Raw genomic sequence first — 12051 nt, forward strand, 5'->3', positions numbered from 1 at the left:
TCCCCAAATGAGCTTATTATACTCCCCTATAAATCTCCTTCTCCTGTGTCCTCAGCAAGTGGCAGTGCCGTCTCACCCCGTCCACCCTCTCTCCTTAGATAGGCAGGCCCAGGGTTGGCCAGTGCTTGCTTGGCATCAGCCGGTGAGTCAACGGAATCAGTTTGCCAAAGGCAGAGGGACACAACAATGTGCAATGGTCTAGTTGAAACTTGGACGTAATCCGGGGACAGCTTGGAAGACCCAGAGTGCCAGGCTGGGGTGTGTGTGTGTGTGTGTGTGTGTGAGAGTGTGTGTGCTGTGGGAGAGTGGGCACAGGAAATACTGTTGGGGGACCTAGGCCAGAAGCCCCACCCACCTTCCTGGCCACAAAGGCACCTTTGATATGTCCACAGGGGCTCTCAATACCCCTCTGTTTGATGTGACAATCTCCTGTGTACCTGATATGTAATTCACTTCTGGACAAGTGTTATATAGAATTATCTCAGTTGTTCTCAGGGGTTGGCAAACTATGGCCCATGAGCCAAATCCAACCCACTGTCTGTTTTTGTGAATCAAGTTTTATTGGAACATGGCCACACTCATTTCTGTACATGCTGTCGACGGCTGTCTTTTGTGAGGCCACAACAGAGTTTGCTCCAGAGCCCGGATGAACTGCAAAGTCTAAAATATTTACTATGTGACCGTTTACAGAAAGTTGGCCAACTGCTGGTCCAGACTGCAGTGGTCTGAGCCCATCACAGAAGACTTGAAGCCCCTTAGCATAGCAGCTACAAGCCTGCAAGCTGGCCTTGCTAGTTAACTCACAGGAATTCACATGTAAATGCTCAGAGGAAAAAGAGATAGATAAAGTCTCAGTGCAGCGATTTCACCCTGCTGGCACTCAGTGAGCACACACCTGAAGTGAGCAGGGGATAAAGGGAAATTGTGGATGGGGTCTTCCTTTAACCTCAGTTCCTATGTGCTTTGCACTATGGAAGCATCTCACCGTGCTGAATTGGTTCTGATGGTGATGATTCAATAGCGACGACAGGGGCTTGGGGTTTGACAGAGCTGGGCCGAAGCAGACAGAGCCCTTGGCTGCACAGAGTGGCGCAGGAACTCCAGCTGGGGCAGCTCCCATGGGTATCTCCCGGAGCTGTCAGGAGAAAAAACAGCTGGAGCAGCCCGTGTGGGAGGCAGCGGGCCTGTGGCATGCGCAGGAGGATTCTCTTGATGGCACTGACCTCTGCCTCTCAGCCCAGGAAGTCAGGCCCGCTGCCATTCATTAGTTACTGGAAGACAGCTGGAGTGTTACCCAACCCGCTGACCGCGACCACAGCGTTCCCCTCGACCCGTGGAACTCCCGAAGGTCCGCATTCTGGATGACTCACGGCCCGTGGAGCTGCTCCAGGAGCTGAGGTAGTCCTGGAGAGGATGAAGTGGTTCCTGTTTCATTTTCTTTCTTTCTTTCTTTAAAAAAAAAAAAAGTTCTGTCGCTCCCCCTCTTCGTGGAGGAGCAACACTAAGCCCTGCCTAGGCTTCATATCCGAGTCACGGCACCATTATGTCGCTCCCCCTCTTCGTGGAGGAGCAACACAGGACCCTGCGCTGTTCTTTCGTCTGCTCGGCCCTCCCCGGGTTTGCTGCTGGTTCTTCCCGGGTTGGCTACTATCCCTTCCACCTCCGTGGAAGGGCAGTTCCCCCTGGCCGCATTCCCCACTTCCGCAGGGGAGCGGCACACCGCCGGCCGGCTCTCTGGGGGGCTGCACGGGTTCCCTTAGATGTTCCCCATAGATGTTCCTGGTGCATGCCGTCTCTCTCCTCCTTTATAGTCCTCCTCCGCCAATCCCAACTCGGCTGCCCACACGCCGAGTACGCTGCTCTCCAATCAGGAGCAAGTCCTACAGTTAATTGGTTGAACTGGAGGCAGCTGTGCGGAAGCTGTTTACTTCTCTCCCAGCGCCATATTGTGGGAGAGCAGATGCATAGAATAAGTCTTAATTCCAGTAACAGTCTAGTCCGGTTTGCTCCCCACAAAGTTCTTTATTTTGAAAGGCATAGTTACAGAGAGGCAGAGGCGGAGAAAGAGAGAGGTCTTCCACCCACTGTTTCAGTCCCCAAATGGCTGCAATGGTCAGCACTGGACCAGGCCAGAGCCAAGAGCTTCATCTGGGTCTCCCACATGGGTACAGGGTCCCAAGCATTTGGGCCATCGTCAGCTGCTGTGCCAGGTGCATTAGCAGGGAGCTGGATCAGAAGTGGTGCAGCCGGGACTCGAACTGGCATCCATGTGGGATGCCGGCACTGCAGGTGGCGGCGTTACCCACTACATCACAGCACCGGCCCCTCTTGTTTCATTTTTCAAGTTGGATGAGTGGAGACCCCGACGGGAAGGGGATCAGCGTCTGAGGAGCTTCAGACCCAAGTCGGTGTCTAGCTCCTTGTAGAGACCCAATATTAGACTCTGAAGAGACTGTAATAATAAAAATAACAACAAAAAGAAAGCACTGTACGTGTATTAATTAAGGTAAGTCTGCATGGCCATGTTGTGAGGTATTAATATTATACCCATTTTATAGATAAGGCACATGATAAGGTGTGTATTGCTCTAAAGTCCTAGGTCCAGAAGAATAGAAAACAGGGCCCTCAGGAAACATGGCAAAGATGAAGGGCCGCAACATTTTATTTTATTTTATTTTATTTTATTATTTATTTGACAGGTAGAGCTATAGACAGTGAGAGAGACAGAGAGAAAGGTCTTCCTTTCATTGGTTCACTCCCCTAATGGCCGCCATGGCCAGCGCACCGCGCTGATCCAAAGCCAGGAGCCAGGTGCTTCTCCTGGTCTCCCATGGGGCGCAGGGCCCAAGCACCTGGGCCATCCTCCACTGCACTCCCGGGCCACAGCAGAGAGCTGGCCTGGAAGAGGGGCAACCGGGACAGAATCCGGCACCCATAGGGGATGCCAGCACAGCAGGCGGAGGATTAATCAAGTGAGCCACGGGAAAGTGAATAGCATGCCATTTTCGGTGATGGCTCGCCATCTACAGCCAGACTCCATTGGCCACCGAAGGGACACACTAGCAGTAAGTCTGTGACGGTCTCAGCCTCCAGCCTCTGTCCCGCAGGCCCCTGTAGTCTGAGGGCAAGGCAGGAGCGGAGATTCCTGGGCGAGGCTCCCTTAGCTTCAACCCCACCGTCACCTGAGGCCTGGTTGTCCCCAAGCGCCCTCTTCTGGGAGTAGAGCACCTTGACCCCGCCACACACTCCCAAGCTGCTGTGCGGAGGGGAGAGGGTGGGACACTCGGAAGGTTCTTTCCAACTGGCTGGGACCCCAGAGACGGAAGTGGCATGTTGGAGAACTGGGCAGCCGCCCTCCGCCGCGGCGAGCCCGCCCCCCGTCGGGAACCCAGCTGTGAGATTCTGCCCTGCCCCCCCGCTTCCTGGCTTGAAGAGTCCACAAGTAGGTTCGGGCAGTGTCTCAAACACTTCCCTCTTGATTTGACTGCTTATCTATGAGATCCAAAAGGCAGGGAGCCCGCAGGCGCTGACCACTTTAACCTGGAGCATCTCCCTGAGCCCGGCCAAGAACAGAGACCTCAGAGCCTAGGTGCTCGATTCTTTGGATGTCGTTTTAGGCCAACTCTTTACCAGCAGATCCACGGACCCATAAGCACTGAGAAGAGCTGACTCCAGCGACAAACCCCCTGTGGAGTGATGAAGCTTTCTGGCTTTCCCATCTCATCTCAGCCAGCAGTGTACCGTGTGACCACTGGGGGGCACTATTGGGTCACAAGAAACTCAGAAAAGCCGGACCACCATTTCAGTTCCAACCTTCGCGAGGGGTGAAAAAGCTCCTAGACAACCTGGTAAGGTTCTGGGACTCTGGAATTTCCCTCCCTGGCCAAAAGAATCTGTTCCAGCCAGCGGGGTGGGGGGTGGGGGGAATGTTGGGCTTGGCGCCTCATGCTTTCCGATGGGTGGTGCGGAGAGGCAAATAACGGACGCTTAAAAGGGCGCTAGCTCCCTTCCGGCCACAGCCGCTGACGGATGACCTGCGCCCTGCGAGGGAGACCACAAGGTTGAAGCAAGCAGGAGATGGAGCGGAGCAAGGCAGGCGGGGCTCTGGGGGATGCCTTGGCGCCTAACGTCAGAACTTCTCTGGAATGCTTTAACAAGGCTTGACAGGTGTGTGGTGGTTGCGGTGGGGGTGCGGTGAGGGCACTCATATGGAGCAAACAGCTCACACCCGCGTTCCTGCTTGCTGGTGCTTTAGTTTGACACCTCCCTCTCCTTCGTGTCCTGACATCTGTGTCACCCCTCCCCCCCAAGCTCTGACATGGCCACCTTCCCAATACCCCTGGGAGTTTTCTACTCCTATCCAAACTCTGCCACTTCCACCCTGGTCCAAGCAGCCATCTGCTCTCTTTGATGACCCTTTGATGAAGGTAAGGCTTCCAGGTAAAATATAGGATGCCCCGTGAAATTTGCATTTCAGATAAAGAAGAATCATTTTTAGCATATCCCACAAGACATTTTGAAACAGATTTTAAAAATTAGTCTAAAATTCAAATTTAACTGGGCGTCCTGGTTTTTGTCTTGATTTTTGCCTTTTGGTTGGGTTTTTTAAAAATTTTTTATATTTCTGTGTTTTTTAAGATTTACTTATTTATTTGAGAGGTAGAGTTGCACACAGAAAGAGGGACAGAGAGAAAGGTCTTCCATCTGCTGGTTCACTCCCCAAATGGCCACAATGGCCAGAGCTGGGTCCATCCGAAGCAAGGAGCCAGGAGCTTCTTCCAGGTCTCCCACATGGGTTCAGGGGCCCAAGGACTTGGGTCATCTTCCACTGCTTTCCCAGGCCATAGCAGAAAGCTGGATCAGAAGAGGAGCAGCCAGGACATGAACTGGCACCCACATGGGATCCCAGTGCCACAGGTGGAGGCTTTATCCAACTGCACCAGCCCCTCAGTTTGGATTCTAAACCTGGCAACCTGACCAAGAGCCTCCCCAGTCCTGCAGTTGCAGAAATCATCCAGAATGAACTTGAGACATTCAAGTTCAACCGTGCCACTAGCCTGCTCAAAGCCCTCCAGGCTCCGACCGCCTCCCAGCTCTCACTTCCATCTGCCCTGTTCCCCCCAGCACCCCATCACTCTGGAGTCCCTTAAGTGCACCCTCGTGCCTTTGCACACACCCACTTCTGCCTGACACCTGAAAAACGCAAAGTCAGCCACCAAATGTAATGATCACATATTCTTGCGAAGCTGTTCCTGACTTGGCCTCTGCCTCCCACAAGGCAAAGTCTGTCATAGCCCTTTCCAGAGGACTTATTTCACTGCATCGAACTGTTCTTGCTTTGCGCCTGTCTTCCCCACCGGGCGTGGTGTGCTGTTTCTCTTTGCAACCACCGTGTAGAGCATAGCGCCTGGCCCGGAGCAGGCCACCCGATAAATGTGTGGCGGCATGAATGAATGGGTGTACGAACGAAGTGATTCTCAATTTCCCCAAACCGAGGTGGGCCTCTGGCAGTACCAATATGGGACACCAGGGGGCAGAATAACCTCAATTTTCTTGGACTCGTGGGCCCGGGCTGGGGGGAGGGACAGAAGACTCCGTGGCTCTTGGCTCTGTTCTCCAGTTCTAAGGAGAGGAGTTCTCGTTGTTTTGGTTTGTTTTGTTTTTAACTCATGGAAACACGAAGCAGGAAGGGACCTTAAGCAACCTTTTGGACAGTCTCCTGCTTTCATGAAATTTAAAAATATTCTTCCCATTTCCATTTAACCACCTGTCCTCAGGTAATGGCAAACATCCTTTGGCTTGTTACAAGCACAACGCAGAGACGTTAGGGGTCTTGCTCTGAGTTGCACAGCAAGGGGGTAGGACAAGAAGATCTGGAGCCCAGTGCTCCGTGTGCATTGCACTTCCTTCTCACTGCCACCCCGAAAGGGAGGGAGCGTCACCATCGTACAGGTGGGGACAGGCACAGCAGCAGGGCAGGCACCCAGACACTGTCACCTGGCTGGATCACACGGCGGTGGAGCCGAGACTTGGACGCAGGTCTCCAGTCTTTCTTTCTAGTCCTTACGTGGCTCATACTCAACAAGACTTTGCTTAGATTTGGAAGACGGTCAGGTAAGTGAGGCATGTGGGGTGCAAACTTTAGGGAGGTGCCTGCTCCCTCACAGAGCCATGTCAAGTGCAGGACCCAGACCCCAGGGGTGCCTCACTATGCTCCTGCCCCTGGGTACAACATTCAACCTGAGACCCTGGTGTCTGTTCCTCCAACTGCTAGGCCAGCTTAGCCATAGAGGGGGCCACAGAGGCAGAGGCCGCTGGAGCCCTTTGAAGGAAGGCCAGAGGGATCATGGGTAACAGGAACTCGGTTTTGTCTCCTGTAGGGTCTCAGCTCAGCGCAGTGCACACACAGGGTGCTTTGCTTTTCCTGCAGTCACTACCCCTGTCTCGGGAGGGTCCTGGAGGCCACCCTGCCTCAGAGTTCCCTGATTTGGAGAAGTTATTCAGCCACTGCCTCTTCCCACCAACTCTCACATCCCACCCACACTCAACCCCAGGAGTACCCCCCCCCAGAGGCCTTTGCTCATGACGTCCCCCACCCCACGCAGCAGCCAGCCCTCTTGGGTGGAATAAGGCAAGCCCACTCTGATACAATGAGTCCACTGGACCAAGGAGAGCTCCCCCTGCCGGCCACCCTGCTCCTGCCTCGCTCTTTGCCCTGCCCTAGTTTCACATCTCCCTGTGGTCTGCTCTCATAGACTCAGGGCAGAGCCACAAGTGTGCCACCGAAGCACACGTCCAGCCAGGAATGGCATGCCATTGTCCCTTCCTCACAGCCCAATCCCCACCCCCAATCTTGGTGGCATTCTTTTAGAACCCCTAACTTGGCTGGGGGTCTGGCAGGGGCAGGAAGAGAAGACACAGTGCCAAGTCCAAAGTCTCCTGTCCCAATTATTGCCCACCTGCTGCTTGCTAGCCAGCAGGAGGGAGCTTGGGGGAAGTAGACGTGTTTGGTGCCTCTTCCTATATCTAGGGTCTACGGGAGAAGTCCCACTCAAACACTGTTGCATGTCATAGCTTTGTGTGCCTCTGTTCCGAACCCCAGCGACTGAAGATAACACGAGTGTCCCTTATTGACCTCAGCTATTTTAAACTGGGCAGAAATGAGGCTGAGCACAACCAAGGTGCCGGAAGAGGATGAAGACAGGAGCTGGGTCCCATTGTCAAGTGCAAAGAACCTGCAGGCAGCAGAAAGAGCGACTCACTGTCACTAATTAGATACATGGCTTGCTCAAGTCATGGAACTCTCTGAGTCTCAGCTTCCGGCCTGTAAACTGTGGATGACACAAACATCTGAGGAATGGAGTAGAGATTAGATGAGATCTTGTATGTAGAAGCCCTATATTAACTGTAAAACACTGTTCAAAGGAGAGGGGCTAATTATTAATCAGTTAGAAGAAGCCTCCCTAACTTCAAAGAGTTTGTAGGGGTTGGGGAGACTGTAATAGATGGCTGAGCTGTGGGAAGCAGCAGAGGGCCATGGCTCAGGGCAGGGTCCTTGGCGTCGGATATATTTGGTTTCCAGCTCTGCCACATGCTAGCTGTGTGACATTGCACGTCACTTCCCTTCTCCGAGCCTCACTATCCTCAGATGTGAAGAGGAGGTTTTAACAACACCTCCCCAGGGAGATCTGGGCGGACCAGATGAGCTAGCGTGCAAGGAGGAGGAGCTGGCCCAGAGCTTGCTTGGCACACAGTGGTCCACCATAAATACGGGTTGTAGCTAATGTTATTAGGAGATCGGTAGACATTACAAAGAGCATGAGGAGCCAGGGAAGTTTTCCTAGGGGAGATTAGACTTAAGATTGGCCTTGAAGAATTGTGAAGGTCAGACATAAGAAGACACCTGTACGTAAGTCTTGTCAAGCATTACAAAAAGAAATCGCGAAGTTCACTTCCATCCTCTCCACAAAAGTGGTCAGGTAGACGTAGCCTGGCCCCAAAGCAGCTTAGCACTGAGAGGTCACGGGCAAGCGGAAGTCATGTCATGGCCCCTCCTACTCCTGATGACATTCTGGGCCAAGCCCGTGCTCTGCCTCCTAATGTGTGTCCCAGGATGGCTCTGAGGCCCTGCACCTGTCCATCCAGCCTCTCCTGACAAAGCAGTCCTTGAGAATGTGGCTCAGGGTCATCACTGGATACATGCATGACCCCTTCCAGAGAACTTGGATGCATTTTGATGGGTGCCAGCTGAAATCAGTGCCTTACCTTCCAGGCTTTCCCAACCACTTAGCAGCTGGAGTGCTTGTTTTTCTACTTGAAACCTCAATGAATTCATTAAGCAGCATAAAGAACCATTGTTTGCTGAATCTTGGGCCCCAGGAAGCACACCTTCCACCCACCTTACTGCCCAGGACTCACTGAGTCCACACTCAGTCTTGGAGGCCAGCTGGACCAGAGGGAGAACAGCAGGTGACCCTCCTCTACTGTGGTTTCTGGTGCGACAAAAATCAGACGCCATGTCCTTTTCTCTGCCACTGTACCTTGGTCAGGATAGCCTGGGTTATGCTGCAGAAACAGAAAGCCTGAAATCTCATCAGCTTAAGACAGGCAAGGCTACTGTCTTGTTCACACAGCCTAGTGCAAGTTGGACAATGGAGAGCGGGGCTATCTGGCCTCCAAGAGCTGCAGAGCAGGAGGAGAGAGAGATGGAGAAGAACATACTCCTAGCTTGGGCTGCCGTAACAAACCACCACAGCCTGGGTGGCTTAAGCAATAGGAATTTCTTTCTCATGGTTCTGGATCCTGGAAAATCTGCAATCAAAGTACTGGCAAATTCAGCGTCCAGTAAGAGCTCTCTTCCTGGCTTGCAGATGGCCGATAGAATTTTTGCTGTGTCCTCATGTGGCATGGAGAGAGAGAGAGAGAGAGTTAGAATGCTAGTAAACTCTCTGGTGTCTCCTCTTATAGAGACACTAACCCTGTCTGATCAGGGCCCCACCCTCCTGACCCCCATTTCACCTTAATTACTTCCTTACTCCGAATATAGCCACACCGGAGCTCGGTATTTCAAACTATGAATTGGGAAGGAATGCGACTCAGCCCTAAAGAGCACCCCAGCTCTGAACTGACAGTCCAGATGTGGCGCTCGTGACTTCCCCCGACTCTGCGCAAGAGTTAGTCATACAGCCCAGACTTACTTGCAAGGGAGTCTGAGAGATGTAGGAGAGCAGATGGATGTTTTGTTGAGTGCAGTCTTTGCCACATCCTGTCTTCTGGGCTGAGACCTGCTGAAGAAAGTCTCGCGGGTCAGAGCACCAGATCTGAGACGCAAGGTAGGAAACGCACACGTGCACATCTAGGACCTGACTTTGAATACGATTCTTGGGGAGAAGAGGAAGAATAGGGACCTGTGTTTGGTATATTTTGAGGTTTACTCCGTCTCCTGCCCAGGACGTGAACATAAATGCTTCATCACAGATGTATCAGTAGGCATTCAGGAAATTCAGATGAATCGGGCCGAGACCGATCTTTTGAATCCGATTTTTAAAACGGACATATTGACTGCTTCCCCTCAAAACTACCTCTCTTGATTTTTTTAAACAATGACGTCCCACTGGCTCTCAGAGGGTTGCCAAGGAGTCGTCAGGACCTTGCTTTCCATGGCCTGATAAGCCTGAGGCATAAACTGCACTGCTGTGGTTAATTTCAAACTCCCTGGAGAGTCTGCTTTCAAAGACGCGCTCTCGGCTTCCACTGGCTCACAGCGCAGCCTCTGTGAGGTCCACAGGAGGGAAGCGCGCTGTTCTGAAACGCCCACAATGCTGATGGGGGAATGGGTGGCTGGGTACCGCCCTTTTGCTCAGTTCTGAGAGAGTAGATGATTTGGCAGTGTGTCGTGGCAGGTTGCCGTAGGGAAAGCTCTCGGTGATATGAGATTATTATGCTCACAATCCTCCGACGGCCTCCCCTGGTGTGCCTCACGGGGCCCGGCCCCATCAGCCCACACCTGCCTCTCCAACCACATCCCTGAGTCCAATGACCCAGGCACACTGGCCTCCATTCCCTTCTAGAAGGCCCAAGCCCTCTGCTGCCTTGGGGCTTTTGCACTTGCGGTTCTGTCTGCTTGGAGTGGTCTCCCCCGTATATTTGCAGGTTGCGTTCCTTTCTGTCTTGCCGGTCTCAGCTCAGGTGCCATCTGTTTGTAAAAGTCTGACAAGTGCATATAAAGTTGTAATTTTTCCTACCTCTCCCTGACCCCTGACCTCACATACACTCTTTATCCCCACTCAATTGATTGCTTTGTTAACAATCATCATAGTCTGCAGCTGCCTTGCTCAGTTATTTGCTTATAAATGACTTGGAAGTGATTGATCTGGGCTGAAGCTATTAGACTGTGAGTTCCTCAAGGGAAAAGAGAGATTGAGGTCTCTAGGGCCCTCATCTACTGCGCAATAGAGGGGGGCCGTGCTGGCTCCTATTTCAGAACACTTGGGTCCGCAGGTAGCAGAGCTGTCAGTCACTCAGGCGATTTGGTTGAGCACCTACTGCGCCTAAGGTTAGCACTCGCTGTGTTCGATGGCTCTAGCCGTCATGGATCACTGCTGTCTCCACGGAGCCTGCAGTGTCTGTGAAAGGAACAGAAATCACGTAATTCGCTTTTGCTTTTAGTTGCCGTCACTATCATCGCTGTCATCCTCGTCATCATGCTGATAGCACATATCGTGCTTACATTGTTTGCGCTGGGCACAGACAGGGGAATGTAGATCCTCTCTTAAGATACTCACTGGGGGCCGGCGCTGTGGCTTAGCGGGTAAAGCTGCCACCTGCAGTGCCGGCATCCCATATGGGCACCGGTTTCAGCCCCGGCTGCTCCACTTCCAATCCAGCTCCCTGTCAATGTGCCTGGGAAAGCAATGGAAGACGGCCCAAGTCCTTGGGCCCCTGCACCTGCGTGGGAGACCCAGAAGAAGCTCCTGGCTCCTGGCTTCGAATCAGCCCAGCTCGGACCATTGCAGCAATTTGGGGAATGAACCAGCAATGGAAGACCTCTCTCTCTCTCTCTCTCTCTAACTCTGCCTGTCAAATAAATAAAATATTTTTTTAAAAAGGATACTCATTGTCTATAAATAACAATACAAATAATAATAAGAGGCACTTATGGTGCTTACTAGGTACCATGATTGTTCGAAACAACTCGTCAAAATCTCCCAGTGGCCCTAGAGCAGAAGTATTACCATTACCCTGCCTGTTTTTACAGAAGATGACCCTGAGGCTCAGAGAGGCAAGCCAGTTGCACGGGGTCACACAGCTGGCAAGTGTGAAAGGAGCTATGGTTAGTCCCTGCCAGGGGAATTCCCCTGTTTTTGTTGTGGTTGTTGTTGGCCCAGGTTGCTTAGGAAGTGCTACATCAATGTCTCTTGCAATTGAGATCCTGTCTGCTGATGGTTGAAGTAAACAAACAATGCCCTGGGCACTGCTGAGTTTTCCCATTGACTTTGCGTGTAATGGAACTGACCTTGGTAGGTGAACCGTGTTTACCAGTTCTTCTTTGCTCTAAGTTAGGGTCTCACACTCGCTAGTTCTGTGGACTCTATGTAGGCTGTGTCCCCAAAACCCCAGGCCTCTCCTAAGAAAATGTGTCACAGTGGAAATAGCACGTTTTCTATAGTGCCCACGAGGAATTGAAATCAGATTCTCCTGGAGTGCCAACTATGTGCAAGGCATTATTCTTGACAGTGGTGAGGTGGGGAGTGTGGGATGAAGTTTTTTATTCCAGGCTCCTGTTATGCACAAAAAGAAGCATTCTTAGTGAGTTTTATTCAAAGGTGAGAAAGCAACACACACACACACACACACACACACACGAGCGTGGGTTGGCCTACACAAATATCCATCATGAATGGGTAGTGGACCAAAGGAGAGAGGGGTACGGGAGGAGAGACAGAGAGAGCACCCCAGCACCTCCTCCTTCAGTCACGGTCTCTGGTGGAAGAGACACAGAGCGCCTCCCAGCACCTCTACATGCATGAAGCCACCTGGGAGTTTTATGGT

General features: G+C 52.2%; 2 long non-coding RNA genes across 3 annotated transcripts; one reads left to right on the plus strand and one right to left on the minus strand.

Moving 5' to 3' along the window:
- Window positions 1-541: 541 nt before the first annotated feature.
- On the minus strand, window positions 542-1780 carry LOC149119717 (uncharacterized). The gene is made up of 2 exons (XR_016227820.1): window positions 1224-1780; window positions 542-1135 (listed from the first exon to the last, which is right to left on the minus strand). It is a non-coding gene; the product is annotated as an uncharacterized LOC149119717 (long non-coding RNA).
- A 1555-nt stretch (window positions 1781-3335) lies between these two features.
- Window positions 3336-11110, plus strand: LOC138847603 (uncharacterized). 2 transcript variants are annotated; one of them, XR_016228220.1, is made up of 3 exons: window positions 3336-3848; window positions 4020-4167; window positions 10887-11110. It is a non-coding gene; the product is annotated as an uncharacterized LOC138847603 (long non-coding RNA). The 2 variants fall into 2 exon arrangements; XR_011385485.2 differs by having other exon boundaries at window positions 3357-3848; window positions 3995-4167.
- Window positions 11111-12051: the final 941 nt, after the last annotated feature.

Source organism: Oryctolagus cuniculus, chromosome X (assembly GCF_051225735.1).
Source record: "Oryctolagus cuniculus isolate XC-2025 breed Fujian yellow rabbit chromosome X, ASM5122573v1, whole genome shotgun sequence".
Classification (NCBI taxonomy): domain Eukaryota; kingdom Metazoa; phylum Chordata; class Mammalia; order Lagomorpha; family Leporidae; genus Oryctolagus; species Oryctolagus cuniculus.